This window comes from Capsicum annuum, chromosome 4 (genome assembly GCF_002878395.1).
Source record: "Capsicum annuum cultivar UCD-10X-F1 chromosome 4, UCD10Xv1.1, whole genome shotgun sequence".
Taxonomy (NCBI): Eukaryota; Viridiplantae; Streptophyta; class Magnoliopsida; order Solanales; family Solanaceae; genus Capsicum; species Capsicum annuum.
Genome location: NC_061114.1, coordinates 190,955,893 through 190,976,596, shown reverse-complemented (window position 1 = coordinate 190,976,596; position 20,704 = coordinate 190,955,893). Strand labels below are relative to the sequence as shown.

General features: G+C 35.4%; 2 non-coding genes across 2 annotated transcripts; both read right to left on the bottom strand.

Moving 5' to 3' along the window:
• Positions 1–6,520: 6,520 nt before the first annotated feature.
• On the bottom strand, positions 6,521–6,627 carry LOC124898215. Its single transcript, XR_007055191.1, has one exon. It is a non-coding gene; the product is annotated as a small nucleolar RNA R71 (small nucleolar RNA).
• A 12,961-nt stretch (positions 6,628–19,588) lies between these two features.
• Positions 19,589–19,695, bottom strand: LOC124898393. Its single transcript, XR_007055354.1, has one exon. It is a non-coding gene; the product is annotated as a small nucleolar RNA R71 (small nucleolar RNA).
• Positions 19,696–20,704: the final 1,009 nt, after the last annotated feature.

Here is a 20,704-nt window from a genome sequence, read left to right as displayed (position 1 = left end):
AACAAGCTTCATATACCTTCACAACACTCATTGAAAAGTTTAATGACATACTCAAAGAGAACGAGGCTTTGTGTACTCGTATGACGGTATGATCTTTTAAATTTGTGAAATTTATAATTATGAAAATATAAGTATGAAAATACCTTCAATTCAATTTTAAATTAATGAAAAGATATACAACATAAACAATATGAACATATAAAAACATAATATGTATTCTGCATATGTATTTTTTTATTGAAAATTATTAACACTACATATGTATTTGGATGCTCAGAAAAAATGATGTCCTCTGCATATATATTTTTATTGCATATGTATTTTTCCTGCAAAATAATGGTGTGTTTACAACATATCATAGAATATGAAATTCATCTTTTTGTAGAATTGCATTTAACTTTTTATTTTTATATCAGGTTGTACCAGCCACAGAATATGTGTATACGGTACACGACAAAGAAAAGCACTTCATTGTTTGCCTCAAGGAAAAAAAATGCTCATGTAATACATTTCAACTAGATGAGATACCATGTGCACATGCTTGTGCGGTGTTAGAGAGAAAGAATTTTGAGAAGGCGCCATACTGTTTTGATTTGTTTAAACTAAAAACTGTTTTGAATACATATGATGTTCCCATCTACCCGTTGCCACACAAATATGACTAGATAATTCCAGAGAGCATACTTGGTGAAATAGTACTGCCTCCAAAATTCAAAAGACCTCCAGGAAGACCTGCAAAGAAAGATCGTGAAAAATTAGGCTGGGATATGTTTGAAAAGAAGAACATCAACTCATGCGGTGGTTGTGGGGCTAAGGGTCACAATAGAAGTTCTTGTAGGAAATATCGCAAATGATACATTTCTTCTTCCGTATTATTGCTGAAAACATTATTTTTAATTTTTTATAATCATGAAATATTTTAGTTAATACATTTGTGCATCATTTGTCAATTGAACACAGTAATATCTGAATCCTGCATATATATATGTTGTAAAATGTGAACATTGCATATGCGTTTTTAACATTGTGTATATATATTTTTGGTTAAATTTGGTAACTGTGATTAACCAAACACTTATTTGATTCGTAATTGTTCATTGATCTAAATACATGACATATTTTGCAAATATGTGTTAGCACAGTATATGTATTTATATGGTAAAAATACATTTGATGTATAATACATATGTATTTTTAAGAAAACCATCAACACAACAAATGTATTTTGTAACTAATATCTCACAATAAATTATGTAACTGCATTAAAACCTCAAACTTATCTTTAATTCAAATTCTCATTTATAATAATATTAAATGAACACATATCAAAATACATATTAGGTATGATCAATATGTAATTTAGAAATTCTTAAACTTAACACTGCATATGTATTTTTAGGATAAATAATTCATAAGTATTTTTTAGAAAAAAATATCAACATTGCATATGTATTTTGTAACTAAACTCTCAAAATAAAATGAATAATTGCATAATAAACTCAAGTTTATCTTTAATTTTAATCCTCATTTATAATGATAATTATTGAAAACATAATAGTTATGATCAAGGTGTATCTTTTTGAAATGCCTAATCTTAACATTGCATATGTATTTTTAGGTTATATAAATTTGATTTATAGTGCATATGTATTTTTTAGCAAAATGCTAACACTGCATATGTATTTTATAACTAAAATGTTACAATAAAAAAAAGAACAGCTTAAAAAACACAAGTATATATTTAATTCAAATTCGCATTTATATTGATAAAAAATGAAAACATATTAAAATACATTTTAGGTATGGTTCAGATGTATTTTTGGAATGCTTACTCATATCATTGCATATATATTTTTACGCTAAAAACACTTGATTTATACTACATATGTATTTTAAGCATAATATGAACACTACATATGTATTTTTTTTAGCTAAATCACATAGTAAAAGGTAGAACTGCATAAAATACTAATTTCATTCAGTTAAAAATAAGTACTATTATAACCTACAATTAGAACTACTTCAAAACATCAAAATTAGTTTGTACAATCAGAACCTACATTAAACCAGCTTCTGAACTATACAAAGTAATCAATCCATCATACATCAAAAACTTCAATGACACTAGTTATTCTACTTTGCCTTACAGGCCTCAAAGGTGCTTCGACATCACTATGAGCATTTGCGTCTTATTTTCGAGTCTCATAGTCCCACAAAAATGTTGTATATCTTTTACGGAGTGCATTGGAGTCGAATTCATTGGCAAGAACTTTGTGACCATAAGAAAGACACTCTGAATATGTAACCATATAGAGACCACAATCCCTACAAAAACAAGGAAAAAAAAATTATTAATAACTAAAATATATTTTTTTACAAACATACAATTTTGTTATATGTCAATTAAATAACTTACAAGATTCCATTCGATTGTTGAGGCAAATTCTCTTGAAATAACACATCAAACATATCTGACGAGTCTTTGTCTTTATATCTTGGATGATTTTCAACATCAATTCCTTTCTTAACGTAGAAATCAGACTGCTGGAGACACAATGGGATAATCTCAGCAATTTTTTAATCTCAGCAAGAACAGTCGAATAATGTCCAGATGATTCATATGAATCATATAAGAATATGCACCTCTCTGAGAAGGATAAAATTGCTAGTACCCAATGATATTTTTTCTTTATATTGACTTGAAAATAAATATCTTCCACCGTATGCCATGGCACAGCAGCATGCATACGGAACCCATGTATGTATTCATTAAGATGGACCGACTGTCCTTTCTCTATAAGGTTTGCATCATTCACAAAATAAACATCATGAACAGACCTTATTATATTCATAAAGTTGCAATCCACAGTGCTGAATTTGTAAGACCTGTTGGGATCATACTTCGACTTCTTCCTCAAGTAGTAGAAGCAAAATTAATTTGTTGTAGTAATTAACACCACAAATTTTAGCTCATTCAAAGTATTTAAATACTAGATTTAGCATGTGTATGTATTATAATAGACATATGCAATTTAAATTTTAACACATCCTTTGTTAAATAAAAAACATAGCAAAAATACATATGTGCACCTGCATATGTATTTAAAAGTAACATAATATTTATTTTAAGTAGTGCTACAACTGTGAAGGAAACATTGTCAAAATAATATACAAAAAGCACAGAAAAATACATATGTGCACCTGCATATGTATTTACAAGCAACATAATATGTATTTTAAGTAGTGTTACAACTGTGAAGGAAACATTGTCAAAATAATATAAAAAAATATAGAAAAATTATATATGTGCACCTGCATATGTATTTACGAGTAACATAATATGTATAATTTAAGTTGTGTTACAACTGTAAAGAAAACATTGTCAAAGTAATATACTAACTGAGTCTGCCCATGACTGGTCAGGGAACCCCATTGTGTAGAATCAATTTTTATCTTCAACAGTTTCAACTCTGAAATGCATCATTGGCATGGTTGATTTACCCCTTTTGAAATGATCTGGATTTGCCTTCCTATTTTTTTTTGTTAATCGGTATATGTTAAATCATAAAAACATAATTGAATTAAAAAAGTTAAAATAGTTCAGTAAAAACACCTTTTAGCATAAACTTTGAGAAGGTCTTCAGAAATTCAATCCATGAACTTGTTGACAATCTTCGTATCCACTATCCCATCAATTGGGTGATAAATAAATGAATGTTTCTGGAAGAATATATGTATGTGCACTTCTGAGCTCTTTATATAGTTACATAATACAAAAATGTAATTATTAAAAAGTATTTGCATAACATGTTATATTATAAACTAAATATATAACTAATTGTACTTAACAATAGCTGAACCAAATTTTATCATGTAAGGTGACTCCTTGAATTTAGATAGTCGTCTAATCTGTATTTTTTGAAGCGGAATTTGAAGTTCATGAGAGGGATGAACAATGATGTTTTTACTACTGTAGACATTCAAACTAGGAAGCAGCTCATCAGGGATTGTGTTTTGTGAATCATACCAAACTAGTTCATCCCTTTGTTCATCCGTGGTTAATTCGTGTATTTTAGGAGTTTTCATAATTTTCTCCTCCATACCAAGATCAACCTCTCCGTGCATGTCTGGTTTAGAGCTTGATCCAACGTTCTCTTTGTTTTCCTTTATAAAATGAAAAAAAGTTTATTTTGTTATGTCCAAAATAACACACATAACCTCAAACATGATCATAATACATACCCGACAATGATCTTGAACAACAGACTCGGACTTCTTATTATTGAAATATTCATCGTTGGGTTCTTCTCCACAGATTTTCGTTGGATCTGTTGTGATGGTTTATCTCCGGTATGCATTAAGACTTGGTAACAACTCATCTAGGATTGTAAACTGTGAATCAGACAAATTTGTTTAATCCATTTTCTCATCAGTGATCTACAATAAAAATGTAAGAAAATATATAATTGTCCTGTGGATTGTTAGGATTTTTACATCACAAAAACTAAAGTTCAATTCATTATACATACTCGAACATCATGATGAACAATCTTCTCAGAAAGATTATAATCCAAATTTATACTTTGTAGGAGCTCATCAGGAATTAAATATTGAGAATCAATTTCAATGTTTGTTTTATCTAGATGCAAATCAGTGCACCCCTTACAAACAAGTGAAAAAACATTAAAACAATATCAAACAAAAATTCAGTTGTATATGTTTATACAGGTCTATTATAAAAAAAAACATATAACTGCTAAAAAAACCCAATTACATATCTACATTCAAATGGATAATCATATGTTAGTTATTATTTACCTTTTTAGCATCCTGATTTTCACCCAAATTCTGAACAACGGTAGGACTGAATTATTGTGGTGATGTTTTGACACTAGCATAATCCATCTGTTGGGCTTCTAGATCTGTATCTTCATGTTGTTGCTACAAGTATAAGTTCAATAATCTATTAATGATTGAGTTCACTGAATATGTATATACCAGCTGATCTTGGGCATATTTATATTCTCAAAGCACTAATATGCACCCAGATTTAGACTTAGTTCAAGAAATTTTGTATGAATTCTTAAGTATAATTCAGCTTTTATTCCATTTCGTGCCTAATGGATATGATTAGTACTTTAAGGTTCTTATTCATAGTTTCTTTTTGGATTATCATCTGGGTTGTTCTTGATTTCTTGAGCTTACTATTTTAATGATTGGCCACCATTAGAATAAATTTATATTTCTATGTGAATCCGGGAGGAGAATCATAGGATAGAACGAAGAAATTAGGGAGCAAGGTTCCTATTCTTTTATAAAATAAGGGATTTGAATTAGCATCTAGGATAGGGATATACCTAGAAGCCTTGCTTAGTTCACTTGCAAGAAGAAAACTTCATGAATCTAGAAGATTTGTTGTAACTCTGTGGTAGTTATAGTTACAACATTCAATAGATAGAAGATTTGAGGTTGGGAGACCAAGATTGTGGCATAATCCTTACAAAACATCAACCCGATAACCAATTAGACTGTGAAAAGAATAGAGAATTGTATGATTGTTCAAAATACCTCAACCATGGAATCATCCTTATTAATGATTACAACTGTTTCTTAGTTTGCTTTAGTCATCATTTATTATTTCTTATTTAGTAATTTACATTTTATTTACAGAATCAACTTAATCTTGATACCATCAAATACTTCATACTCAATTGTCTTGAACTAAAGATTGAATAAATTTATGATTTATTGATCCTCAAAGGAACGATATCTGACTGTCTAAGCCATTATATTACTTGCATGATCACGTACACTTGTGTGTGCGTAGGACGCAACAAGTTTTTGGCGCCGTTGTCGGGGATCAAATAGAATTAGTATATTGCTTTAATTTTTGGTTTCTAATAATAAGTTTAAGTGTTAACAACTTAATCTTAGAGGCTGAATTTTTGCAGGTTTAGCTGAACATTGGATTGGTAGGGATAAAGAGTTAGTAGAGACCTTTATAGAACTAGAAGTAATTTTACATCAGAGACGAAGAGTTCAATACTACATTCAACAGGGACAGATGGCGGAAATACGCGATCCTATAGTTACTGATCCAAATGTTGGAAATGTTCCAGCTCCTGTTATTCCAGTTGTTCCTGTTCAACCAGTCGCAAGACCTATTCGCGAGGTGGCAATCCCACTTACGCACCTCGTGACTAGTAGTATTCTGAAGCCTGAACCAGGAGGTTGGTAGGAATTAAAAGAAAATATGGTGCTATTGTTGAGATCTGCGGGAGAATTTCAGGGACTCTTACATGAGGATCCACAGCAGCTCTTACAAACCTTCCTGGAGATAAGCGATACATATATTCTTAAAGATGTGAATACTGATTATGTCAGATTAACACTCTTTCCCATTTCTCTACTAGGGGAAGTAAAGAGATGGCTACTTGCTGAACCACACCAATCCATCACTACATAGGAAGATTGTGCTCAAAGGTTTCTTATTCGATTTTTTCCATCTCAAGAAACCGCACGATTGAGGAGTGAGATATTAAGTTTCGGATAGAAAGATAAAGAAAATCTCTACCAAGATTGGGAGAGATTCAAAGGCATGCTCAGAAATTGTCCTCATCACCATCAATCGAATGATGTTTTGGTGCATACATTTATAGAAGGCCTTGAGTATAATAGAAAGATTCTCTTGGATTCAGCAGCAGGGGGTCAAGCTTTGGAGAAAACATATGAAAAATTGTATACCTTGCTGAATCGAATTGCACAAGGGAATCTTGATTGGCATGTAGATTCAAGGAATGCTCCCAAGAAGGTTGCAGGGGTTTTGGAGGTTGATCAGTTCATTACGTTACAAGCATAGATTGTAGCAATGCGGAACCATATGACTACTCTGCTCAATAACTTAAAGTTAGGTATAACATAACCAGCAGCCACAATGAATGTAGTTCAAAAGGTATATTCATGGTGTGAAGTTTGTGGAAATGGTGAGCATAAAGCAGATGCATGTTCTGTTAATCCAGATTCAGTCAACTATATAGGGAATGCAAATCGTCAGGGTCAACAGAATTTTGGTAGTACCTATAATCCAAATTAGAGAAACCACCTTAATTTCTCATGGGGTGGGAATCAGGCACAAAAGATAAATCAGTATAAGGGACCAATGCAACGAAATCCACAGCCGGTTCAGAATAATTAGGTGACTGCTTTGAAAAGTAATATGGTGGAGATGCTTAAGTAGTTTATGGCTCAACAAGCACAGTTTACGGAGGACATATGTAACACCTCGAAAATGGGTCCCGGAGTGTCACACGATGCTTGAGGCTACGAGTAGCCCCAAGCTAACCCTTTAAGCCATTTTTATTCAGTTCAACATGAATCAATGAGGTTTCCATAAATAACCCTCAAATATCAACAGAGTAATCATCATCCAAGAATAAAAGAATTTCAGAAAGATAACAAAATACGACTTATTAGTCAACTCCCAACATCTATACTAGTCTGACAAGCCTCTAAAAAATCAATAAAACCAGCGAGCCATTGAGACATGCCCCAACTAACTCATACTCAGTTATCAAATATAAACAATTTCGTGAAATCGACATCAGACATCACATCCTCGGAACATGAGGACTCACCACGACAGAGGATGTAGAACAGCGTGCCCGAAGAATCACTGTCGAACCTGGAACTAAGCACCTGAACCTACATTCTGAGAAAATGCAGCCCATATCCGAAGATGTGGGTCAGTACCATGGAAAGGAACCGAGTATATGGGGGTGTATGCAGTTTTATAAACATCATCATCATAAATATTTATAAGAAATATGAAGGATATATGAAAGACTCACATAGCCTAAAGAAAATCATCATAATCATGAGAGGATGAAATAAGTACAATAACACATGTGAGTCATCATATAATTTGTCAATCACTTTCAGTTCATCAAGAATATCAATTCTCATAATGTAAATATCATTTAAATCTTTCGAAAGAATAACTTTCATAATTTCACTTTCAAATTACTTCACCATTCACCATAGACACAAGGAAACACACATACGCTGGGAGATCCTATAACCGACATAAACCATGTGAGCTGCATGGAGTCCAACGTACAACCCACGTTGGGGAGAGCCATCCTATCCTTGCCATCGGAGTAGGACTATCGATATCAAATCCACACAAACTAGTGATCACTATATAAATCAGCCTTAGGCTCACTACTACGAGGGCACGTAGTTCTAGGGAAGTAAGGTCGCTTTATACCTCCCACTCGGTGCTAAAGATTTCTGCTGGACTTAGCTCAGATTATTTCAAAAACAATCCACAACAAAACAATATCAGTAATATATAAATATACATCGGGAGCCATCATGCTTCCCATCTATCAAAATCAACCATGTTGTGGATTTCTTTCACACTCGAGTTTAAAACAACTCCATTAAGACCAAAAGGTCAAATCATTTAAAATATCTCAAATATTCAACATCAACGTGCTTATAACACACACTTTCTCAAAAAACATAATTTTCAATGGGGATTGACGACCCAAATATCAAAATCATGATAAATATCGTTCAAGATTCATGCTTTATATCTCCACACATGTAAATTCATCTTTCAAAATCATAAACATCAAGATTTCATAAAAATCATCATAAGATATGGGTTCATGCTTCAAATTCGTAAAAGTCAAATAAAAATCATGCCTTTGTAAAAAAAATTACTTTTGGGCACAAGAACGAAAGAGAGTTCTTGTTGAAAAACCCCACATACCTTAAATGATGAACTTTAGATCGATACTCATTTTTGAGATGTTAATCGTGCCTTTGAATGATGGTTCTTGGAGTTCTTGAACTAGGAACTTGGAATCTTGAATAAATTTGTAGAATTAATGGTGAACTTTGGAGGTTCTTGAAGTTCTTGAACTAGGAACTTGGAATCTTGAATAAATTTGCAGAATTAATGGTGAACTTTAGAGGTTCTTGAAGTTGGATGTAGGAGCTTAGGGTTTTTGTTTTTGAGGAAATTTGATGAAATATAACATATAATTCTTCTAATAGGCTTTAATATAGGGTTCTTTAGTGGGTTTAATATAGGGTTTAATATAGGGTTTAATATAGGCTTTAATATAGGCTTTAATATGGGGTTCTTTAGTGGACTGTTTTGATAGTCTGAAGTAGATCAACTATCACGTTTTAATCTTATATCCAAATTAGATGAAACCAATTTCATTAGAAAGAGGACTCTCATATCTTTCAGTTGATATATAGTTTCTCACTCAGATCATTGTGTACGAGGAGTTATGATCGTTTGAATTTGCCCTAAAAATTCGCTTTTGATAGGCTGAAGTAAATCAATCATAACTTTTTGCTCCGATAGACAAATTGGATGAAACCAATTTCATTGGAAAGAGTACTCATAGAAATTTCTGTTGATATATAGTAGATTACCCAGATCATTATGTATAAGGAGTTATGATCATTTAAATTTGGAGAAAAAATACACCAGGCCTCAGTACTTTTTCTGCACGCTTTACTGTTCACTACTATTCATGGTTCGATCGGAATGTTCATAACTCGTCGCTTGGGTGTCCGTTTTGGATTATCCATATATCGTTCGAAATATTATTTGATAATCTACGCAATGGTGGGTCATAATCTAAGACATTCCGCACGGCAAAATTTATAATTTATACTAGAAGATAGAACCCAACACGTTTACGCACAAAATTTCAATGAAAAATTTCCCGGGGTATTACATCATCCTCCCCTTGAAAACATTCATCCTCAAATGACGCTAGACATGCCAAGATTGGATAGGGAATAGAGCATATAGCTGAAACCATTCGTTAGACTCATCACCACATCGTTTCTCACTCCGAATGCATCATAGAATGCATAAATTCAAGAAACTACAGCTGAACACATAATAAATGACAGCTAAACTGCTGCAACTTTTATCAAAAGTGCATGATTTAAGGAAGAACGGTACCTTCGTCTTGATCGGAGTTCGCAAAAAATAGGTGCAAGTACTTGGATCACATATCCGCCTCAGCTTCCCAAGTTGCACCCTCAACAGATTGGTTTCGCCACAACACCTTTACCAAGGGAACTTTTTTGTTCCTTAGTCTTCGGACACTGAAATCAAGAATCTCAATAGGAATCTCATTAAAAGAAAGATTTTCTTGAATGTCAGTACTCACAGAGGAATCCACTACCACAGCATCGCTAATATGCTTTCTAACCATGGAGACATGGAATATTGGATGAACAGAGGACAACTCGGAAGGCAACTCGACCTCATAAGCTACCTTACCAACACGGTTAAGAATTTTTTAAGGACCAACATTACGAGGACTAAGCTTTCCCTTCTTTCCAAATCTCTTCACCTCCCTCATGGGTGAAATTTTCAGATACACTAAATCACCAACTTCAAACTTAAGGTCTCTCCTTCTAACATCTACATATGACTTCTGACGACTCTGCATAGTTTTCAACCTTTCCCTAATCAACTTAACTCTTTCCATAGCCTCAAATAACAAATCAAGACCAATCATAGCCGCTTCACCCACCTCGAACCAACCTATGGGTGATCTACACTTCTTCTCATATAAGGCTTCAAACGGAGCCATACCAATACTAGAGTGGAAACTGTTATTGTAAGCAAACTCTATCAACGGTAAGTGATCATCCCAATTTCCCTTAAAGTCAAGGGTACAAGCTCTCAATATATCCTCTAAGGTCTGGATTGTTCGCTCAGCCTGACCATCGGTCTGCAGATGAAAAGCAGAACTCAAAAGCACCTGGGTACCAAGACCCTTTTGAAAAGCTTTCCAAAATTGCAAAGTGAACTGAGTACCCCTACCCGAAATGATAGACAAAGAAACTCCATACAGTCTGACTAGCTCTCAGATATACAATCTAGCGTAATCCTCAGCAGTATATGAAGTATGAACAAGCAAGAAATGAGCAGACTTAGTCAACCTATCAACCACAACCCAAATGGAATCATGATGTCATCAGGAAGGAGGTAAACCAATCATGAAGTCCATATTTATCTCTTCCCAATTGCCGGTGGGAATACTAAACTCTTGCATCATACCACCAGGTCTTTGGTGTTCAACTTTAACCTGTTGGTATGTTGCACACTTAGCTACAAACGTTGCTATATTTTTTTTCATGCCACTCCACCAATAGATTTCCCGTAAGTCTCGGTACATCTTGGTGGCACCAGGATGAATAGAATATCGCGCCCTATGCGCTTCAGCCATAATCCTCTGTCTCAGATCATCAACATTCGAGACACACAATCTACCCTGCAATCTCAACACACTATCTCTCCCTTGGGAGAAAACCTCTACTTTTTGGTCCTTGACTGACTCCTTCAGTCTGACCAAACTAGCATCTAAGTATTGTTTTTCCTTCACTTCCGAAACGAAGGAGGATTAGGAACTACTCTGAACCCCTATACTACCGTCAGCAGAGTCAAACAACTTAACTCCCAATCTATCCAAATGATGTACATCACGAGCCAACTCTTTTTCATCTTCTACCATATGCGAAACACTACCCATGGACACTCTACTTAGGGTATCCGCCACAAAATTGGCCTTGCCCAGATGGTACAACAAACTCATATCATAGTCCTTTAATAATTCTAACTATCGTCTCTACCTAAGATTCAATTCTCTCTGGGTAAACACATACTGCAGACTCTTATGATCAGTGAAAACATCAACATGGACACTATACAAATAGTGTCTCTAGATTTTCAAAGCAAATACAACAGCAGCCAACTCAAGATCATGGGTGGGGTAATTTTTCTCATGGGGTTTCAACTGTCTAGAAGAATAAGCTATCACCTTACCCTTCTGCATCAATACGCAATCTAACTCAACTCTCAAAGCATCACAGTACACGACAAAACCATCAACACCATCAGGCAAAGTCAAAACAGGGGCTGAAGTGAGTCGAGTCTTCAACTCCTTAAAACTCTTCTCATAAGATTTGAACCACAAGAACTTCACTTTCTTTTAGGTCAACCGAGTCATAGGAGATGCTTTAGAGGAGAAACCCTCAACAGAACGGCGGTAATAGCTAGCTAAACCCAAGAAACTTCGGATATCAGTCGGAGAAATAGGTCTTGGCCAATTTCTAGCAGCTTTCGTCTTTTGGGGATCAACTCTAATACCCTCGAAAGAAATTATATGACCCAGAAAAGAAACTAAACTTAGCCAAAACTCACACTTACTGAAATTGGCAAACAACTTGTGATCTGTAAGGGTTTACAAGATAGTTCGGAGATGATTAGAATGTTCATCCTCACTACGGGAGTACACCAGTATATCATCGATAAACACTATGACAAACATATCCAGATATGGTTTGAACACTCGATTCATGAGGTCCATGAAAGCTGCTGGGGTATTAGTTAACCCAAAAGACATAACAAAAAAAGTCAAAATGGCCATAATAAGTTCGGAAAGCAATTTTTGGGATGTCACACTCCCTAACTTTGAGTTGATGATAGCCGGAACGAAGGTTTATCTTTGAGAAATTACTTGCACCTTGCAATTGGTCAAATAAATCATCTATTCTAGGAAGGGGGTACTTATTTTTTACTGTGACTTTATTTAGTTGGCGATAATTAATGCACATACGCAAAGAGCCATATTTCTTTCTCACAAACAACACAGGAGCACCCCAAGGAGAAACACTGGGCCTTATGAAACCCTTATCTAGTAGATCTTTGAGTTGTTCTTTCAACTCTTTAAATTCTATAGGGGCCATACGGTAAAGAGAAATAGAAATGGGCTGAGTATCGAGAAGAAGATCAATCCCGAACTCTATCTCTCTATCAGGAGGTATCCCTAGGAGATTTTCCAAAAAGACATTAGAAAACTAATTGACGACGTTAACAGACTGGAGAGTTGGAGTCTCAGACTTAGTGACTTTGACTCTAACCAAATGGTAAATACACCCCTTGGAAATAAGCTTTCTAGCTTTGAGGTAAGAGATAAAATGACTCGTGGGTGACACAGAATTCCCAAACCATCATTATTTCTTCTCGCTCGACATGGAGGAATATTTATGAAAGAGGAGAGCACGAATCAATAGCAGAGAGAGACACTTTAAGCATGATAGACTTCTGAAAGAAAGAATCAAACTTTTTCATAAAATGTCTTGTAGCCTCTTGCTCATAGATGTGGTGTACTACACACCGATGATCAAGACTCTACTTAACGCGGCTTGTTAGACTCCCTAGGACACCTTAAAACCTTAGGCTCTGATACCAAGTTTGTAACGCCCCAAAAATAGGTCCCCAAGAGTCACACAGTGCTTGAGGCTATGAGTAGCCCCAAGCTAACCCTTTGAGCCATTTTCATTTAGTTCAACACGAATCAATAGAGTTTCCATAAATAACCCTGAAATATCAACAGAGTAATCATCATCCAAGAATAAAAGAATTTTAGAAAGATAAACTTATTAGTCAACTCCTAACATCTATACTAGTCTGACAAGCGTCTAAGAAAATTAATAAAACCAACGATCCATTGAGACATGCCCACACTAACTCATACTCAGTTATCAAATGTAAACAATTTCGTGAAACCAACATCAGACATCACGTCCTCGGAACATGAGGACACACCACGATAGAGGATGTAGAACAGCATGCCCGAAGAATCACTGTGAAACTTGGAACTGAGCACCTGAACCTACATTTCAAGAAAATGCAGCCCACATCCAAAGATGTGGGTCAGTACCGTGGAAAGGAACCGAGTATATGGGGGTGTATGCAGTTTTATAAACATCATCATCATAAATATTTATAAGAAATATACAGGATGTATGAAAGACTCACATAGCCCAAAGAAAATCATCATAATTATGAGAGGATGAAATAAGTACAATAACACATGTGAGTCATCATACAATAACACATGTCACTGTAATTCCAGTGGCCTATCGTGATTTTCAGCGCGTCGCGTAACTTGGAAAATTGACAATTGTTAATTTACAGTGACAAGACGTAAAATTTAGCTCATCACGGTGGGAAGTTAAATGGCAATTGACATTCTCCAGTAGGTCTACACGATCCTACCGTGTCGCAAAGAGGGTTAAAATCAGACATAAACATTTAACTAAACCTAGCCCGACCTACCCTTTTATAAATAAATCTTCACCAAAACCCTAAACCCTTTTATTTCAACATCATACGCCGCCTTCTTACCCTCCTCTTAGATTAATTTTCTAAATTTTCCCTCTCTTTCATCCTTTTCTTAATTCTTGAGGTATAATGGAACCACAACCAAGCAAGGGGAAGGCAAAGGCAGGACCTTCTGCCCCTGCTAGGAAGAGGAGTAGACCATCTGAGGGGCAACAGACTAGGGTGCCCAAGGCCCCACTACTTCAGTGGGGGCAGGTTTGAAAATTTGGATTCCAGGCCGTATATAAGGATGGGAAGCAGTGGTATACTAAGCATACTGATGCTAAGTACATACCGAAGGTATATATTGATCATGCCAGCTTAATGAGAGAGTATTAGTCCATGGTACGGAGAATTGAGGCACTAAATATGAATTTCATCTTCCATCAGCCGACTGAGTGCATTTTGAACCTTGTTAGAGAGTTTTATGCCAATTGGGACACTAGTCATCCTAAATATTTGTTGAAGGTTTGAGAGAAGGTAATTTGATTCACAGCTGCTAATGTTAACGATTTTTTGGGTATACCAAAAACAAACCCAAATTTCTTGAGGCATTTTATTATTTCACCTTCGTATGAGAATATTGGGCATTTGTTTTGTGGTCAGTGATCTTCATCCCATTAGACTAGGAATTGTGTTATAGGTTTGCATTCTTCCTTCCCCTACACTCAGATGAACAAGGAAGCAAGAATGTGGGGTCGTATTGTGTATTCATGCTTGATTCAAGGCAAGCATATGACTGAGGTTACTATGGATAGGGTATGTTTGATTTATGCCCTAATGTGTTCTGATATGGAAATAAATATGGGGAGTGTAATTTTTTCTACGATAAAGAAGGCGCGTACCCAGGTGGGTCGTAGCTTTAGATTTGTAGGTCTAGTGACTAGATTTTTATGAAGGCATAGGGTGGATGAAGAGGAGCTGGATTATAAGCCTGAGGTAATCATTCGCCCTGTGGATATAACTACTGCAAGATGCACATCTGGGGCATCTGGCACAATTTTGACCATGCTAGAGCGACATACAAGGACTGATGAGGTGCTGGGCAGGCTGTATGGTCTCATGATGATGATGATGATGAGGACAGGAAGCAGACCAGCTACACCAGAGGAGCTCAATGCTGTAGAGCTCAACTATCCACTTGGCCACCATGCTAGGACCATGTTGATGATTGGCCCAGATTTTGTTAAGCCAGTTGATGATGATGTACCCACTGATGAAGAGAATAGTTATAGGGATTCTAACATGGAGTTTGATGAAGATGAGCAATCTGATGAAGATGGAGCTGTTGATGATGGCGATGATGTGGACGGGGCTCCTGAAGACATGGCTGCTATAGTCTCATTTGAGTGATCAGGAAGTATACTGCCACCCTACCATAAGCTTAATTTGAAGCACTGGGACAGTGCTTTATTTTAAGTATGGGGTGGTGGGTTTGTATTCTGCTTCATCTTTGTTTTTTTTACATAGCTGAACAATTTTTTTTTTCTATTTTGATGTGTTTGCAAGTACTAGCTATTCGAAACACTGCTCTGTAATAGCTAGTAACTTTGACTTTGTGGATTGCAATTTGCCCTCTTTGGCATTTATCGCATATTGCTTCAGTTTAAAGTATTATTTTATTATTATTTTTGCCCTCATTGGCAAGTTTAGTTTCAAGTAGTTACATTTGCCTTTGCCCTCTTTGGTAATTAGGAATAAATAGTCATAGTTAGTTTCCATTCCCTATGATAGATGGTTGATGACCGTTTTAGGGGAGTGGTCATACGAAGTAAAGAAATTTAGGAGAACCTAATCACTATCTTAGAGGAGTGTGTGAAATGGGTAATCTTTACAATAATAGAAAAAAATTCTAGTATCAATAAGAATAAGAGTATTTTTATTTTAGTAATGATGATTTAATCTCGATAAATGCAATTTGATGTGTTGGCTTAATTTTGAATTCAATAAAGAACATGATTGGGAACATTGGGCTGACTCCGTGCATGCACTGCGAGTGTGAGGATTTGTATATATTCTACATGAATAGAAATGACTAGAACTTGTCCGGTGTGTCTACAAAGCGAAATAAAGGATGTTGGGTGTAGGAAGTGATGTAGGAATTTCTTTGACAACCTTGTTTCTAACTTAAATAGACTTCCCTTGGTGCATAGTCTTAGTCAGCCCCGTAGAGCCTTTAGCCTCTTTCTTTGGTAGCCTGTTATGAAATTGTATCCTTTCTTTACTAAAACATAATTTGAGCCAAATAAGCTCTTGAGCGTTTTTAATATAAGGCTAAGAGGATATTAAGAGCAAAAATGAGGAGGAGAGAAGTTAATCATTTAATGCCCCCAAAGTATTTGTTATTGATGTTTAATGATGCTGGGTTAATTGGGAGTTAGTAAATAGAAATGTTACAATGAACCTATTTTGGCCCTGGTCCAGTTGGATAACATGAACCTTCATGAAGGTTTTTTGCTTAAGTTAAGGGTGGCTATAATAGGGGTGCGTAACATGAAAAAAAAGAGAAGAATGTGGAAGGAATGACTAATACTCCCAACGTAGTTTGAGAAAATAAGCTAATTGAAAAAGGTGCTGATAAATGATAAAGCGAGGAGAAATAGAAGGATAAATTGGTGTTGGAAAACAGAGTTAATTTATAATTCTTGTACTAAAATGCTTAGGGGCAATAGTCACTATTTCTTTAAATAGTACCTACCTGTCCCTAAGCCTTTATTACAATCCTAAAAAGACCAAGTTGATCCTTCACCCGAACATCCGACTATTAGTGAAGTAGGACACTAAGGGAAAGCTTATGGTTCATTAACTAGCATGTACGAATTCCTTGTTGAGAGCGAGTGTTTTGATTTGATACTCCACTATTGATGCCTAGATATCATTGTGAGTTAATATGGAGAAATTTTCTTTAGTTAGGATGCAAGCGGAGGAAAGCCAGAGTACTTATTGTGTTTCTTTAATTGAGTTTGCCAACATGTTAGAAATTCATTATTGAAGATAGAAGAATTTGTACTAAATTTTATCATGAGCTAAAAACTGTTTTGACAAGATGAAGCAAGAATACGTTATTGCAAAGTGTAAGTGCCCATTACAACATAACATTGAGATTGTGATGTAAAGAGGAAGTAATTATGTTTTTGAATTTATGTGTTCAAGGACGAACACGGTTTTTAAGTGTGGGGTGGTGATCTTGGGCATATTTATATGCTCAAAGCACTACTATGCACCTAGATTTAGACTTAGTTCAAGAAATTTTGTATGAATTCTTAAGTATAATTCAGCTTTTATTCCGTTTCATGCCTAATGGATATGATTAGTACTTTCAGGTTCAAAATTATGAAGAATTATGCATAATTAGATACAACGAGGATATGAAAGTAGTGAAGGAATGCAAGGGAGTGAAATTAAGCTGAAAAATGGAAGCCGGAAAGTAGGAATCTCATTTGAAGACACTTCGCGTCGCGTGGATCAACCAAATAGCAATGGTCCAATTCCAGTAGAGATTCCAAAACTACCACATCGCGGAGTAGTTTCATTTATCATATTTAGCGACCTGAAGGTTTAGCGAGTCGCATAGGATAATTATTTTGCAATTGTCCCATTCCAGTGGCTCACCGCGATAGAGACGCATCGCGGTGAGGGTGCATTTTACAATTGTCAGGGAATATTTGAGCTCCGTGATTTCCTAGATTTTAATGGAAAATAGCTATCAAATTCATGGTGTGACGCATTGGGTGGACAAATCGGGAATATTTTAAGTATTTTTTCCCAGCTATAAAAGGAAAAATCCAAGAGAATGTGGGAAGATTTTTTGTCAAGCAGAGCAGCGATGGAAAAGCAGAAATTTCCCTCTTTTAGGGTTCTTAAATATTCTTTTGAATTTCTTTACTTCAAGGCTTGTTTTGGGTATGATTTATTTCTTATTTTGGATGATGAATTCAACATGAGTAGCTAAATACCCTATTTCTGGGATTGAGGCTAAGAACATGATTCATCTTTAAGATTCTTATTCATAGTTTCTTTTTGGATTATCATCTGGGTTGTTCTTAGTTTCTTGAGCTTACTATTTTAATGATTGGCCACCATTAGAATAAATTTATATTTCTATGTGAATCCGGGAGGAGAATCATAGGATAGAACGAAGAAATTAGGGAGCAAGGTTCTTATTCTTTTATAAAATAAGGGATTTTAATTAGCATCTAGGATAGGGATATACCTGGAAGCCTTGCTTGGTTCACTTTTAAGAAGAAAACTTCATGAATCTAGAAGATTTGTTGTAACTCTGTGGGAGTTGTAATTACAACATTCAATAGATAGAAGATTTGAGGTCGGGAGACCAAAATCGTGTTATAATCCTTGCGAACCATCAACCCGATAACCAATTAGACTATGACAAGAATAGAGAATTCTATGATTGTTCAAAATACCTCAACCTTGGAATCGTCCTCATTACTGATTAGAACCGTTGCTTACTTTGCTTTAGTCATCATTAATTATTTCTTGTTTAGTAATTTACATTTTATTTACAGAATCAACTTAATCTTGATACCATCAAATACTTCATACTCAATTGTTTTGAACTAAAGATTGAATAAATTTCTAGTTTATTGATCCTCAAAGGAACGATATCTGACTGTCTAAGCCATTATATTACTTGCATGATCACGTAAACTTGCGTGTGTGTAGGACACAACAAGTTTTTGGCACCGTTGTCGGAGATCAAATAGAATTAGTAAATTGCTTTAATTTTTGGTTTCTAATATTAAGTTTAAGTGTTAACAACTTAATCTTAGAGGCTGAATTTTTGCAGGTTTAGCTGAACATTGGATTGGTAGGGATAAAGAGTTAGTAGAGCCCTTTACAGAACTAGAAGTAACTTTTCATCAGGGACGAAGAGTTCAATACTACATTCAACAGGGACAGATGGCGGAAATACGCGATCCTATAGTTACTGATCCAAATGTTGGAAATGTTCCAGCTCCTGTTATTCCAGTTGTTCCTATTCAACCAGTCGCAAGACCTGTTCACGAGGTGGCAATCCCATTTACGCACCTCGTGACTAGTAGTATTCTGAAGCCTGAACCAGGAGGTTGGTAGGAATTAAAACAAAATATAGTGCGATTGTTGAGATTTGCAGGAGAATTTCAGGGACTCTTACATGAGGATCCACAGCAGCTCTTACAAACCTTCCTGGAGATAAGCAATACATATATTCTTGAAGATGTGAATACTGATTATGTCTGATTAACACTCTTTCCCATTTCTCTACTAGGGGAAGTAAAGAGATGGCTACTTGCTGAACCATACCAATCCATCACTACATGGGAAGATTGTGCTCGAAGGTTTCTCATTCAATTTTTTCCATCTCAAAAAACTGCACGATTGAGGAGTGAGATATCAAGTTTCAGATAGAAAGATAAAGAAAGTATCTACCAAGCTTGGGAGAGATTCAAGGGCGTACTCAGAAATTGTCCTCATCACCATAAATCGAATGATGTTTTGGTGCATACATTTATAGAAGGCCTTGAGTATTAGCTTTGGAGAAAACATATGAAAAATTGTATACCTTGCTGAATCGAATTGCACAAGGGAATCCTGATTGGTGTGTAGACTCAAGGAATGCTCCCAAGAAGGTTGCAGGGGTTTTAGAGGTTGATCAGTTCACTGCGTTACAAGCATAGATTGCAGCAATGCGGAATCATATGACTACTCTGCTCAATAACTTAAAGTTGGGTACAACACAACCAGTAGCCACAGTGAATGTAGTTTAAAAGGTATATTCATAGTGTGATGTTTGAGGAAGTGGTGAGCATAAAGAAGATGCAAGTTCTGTTAATCCAGATTCAGTCAACTACGTAGGGAATGCAAATCGTCAGGGTCAACAGAATTTTGGCAGTACATGGGGTGGGAATCAGGCATAGAATATAAATCAGTATAAGGGACCAGCATAATCCATTTGTTGGGCTTCAAGATCTTTATCTTCACATTGTTGCTACAAGTGTAAGTTCAATAATCTATTAATGATTGAGTTCACTGAATATGTATATACCAACTGATCTTAGGCATATTTATATGCTCAAAGAACTAATATGCACCCAGATTTAGACTTAGTTCAAGAACTTTTGTATGAATTCTTAAGTATAATTTAGCTTTTATTCCGTTTCATGCCTAATGGATATGATTAGTACTTTTAAGTTCAAAATTATGAAGAATTGTGCATAATTGGATACAGCGAGGATATGGAAGTACTGAAAGAATGCAAGTGAGTGAAAATATGCTGAAAAATGGAAGTTAGAAAGTAGGAATCCTCATTTGAAAACACGCCGCGTCACGTGGATCATCCAACTAGAAATGGTCCAATTCCAGTAGAGGTTTGTGAAACTACCGCGTCGCGAAGTAGTTTCATTTATCAGATTTGGCGACCTGAAGGTTTAGCCATCGCGAGGGATGATTATTTCGCAATTGTCCCAATCCAGTAGCTCACCGCGATAGTAG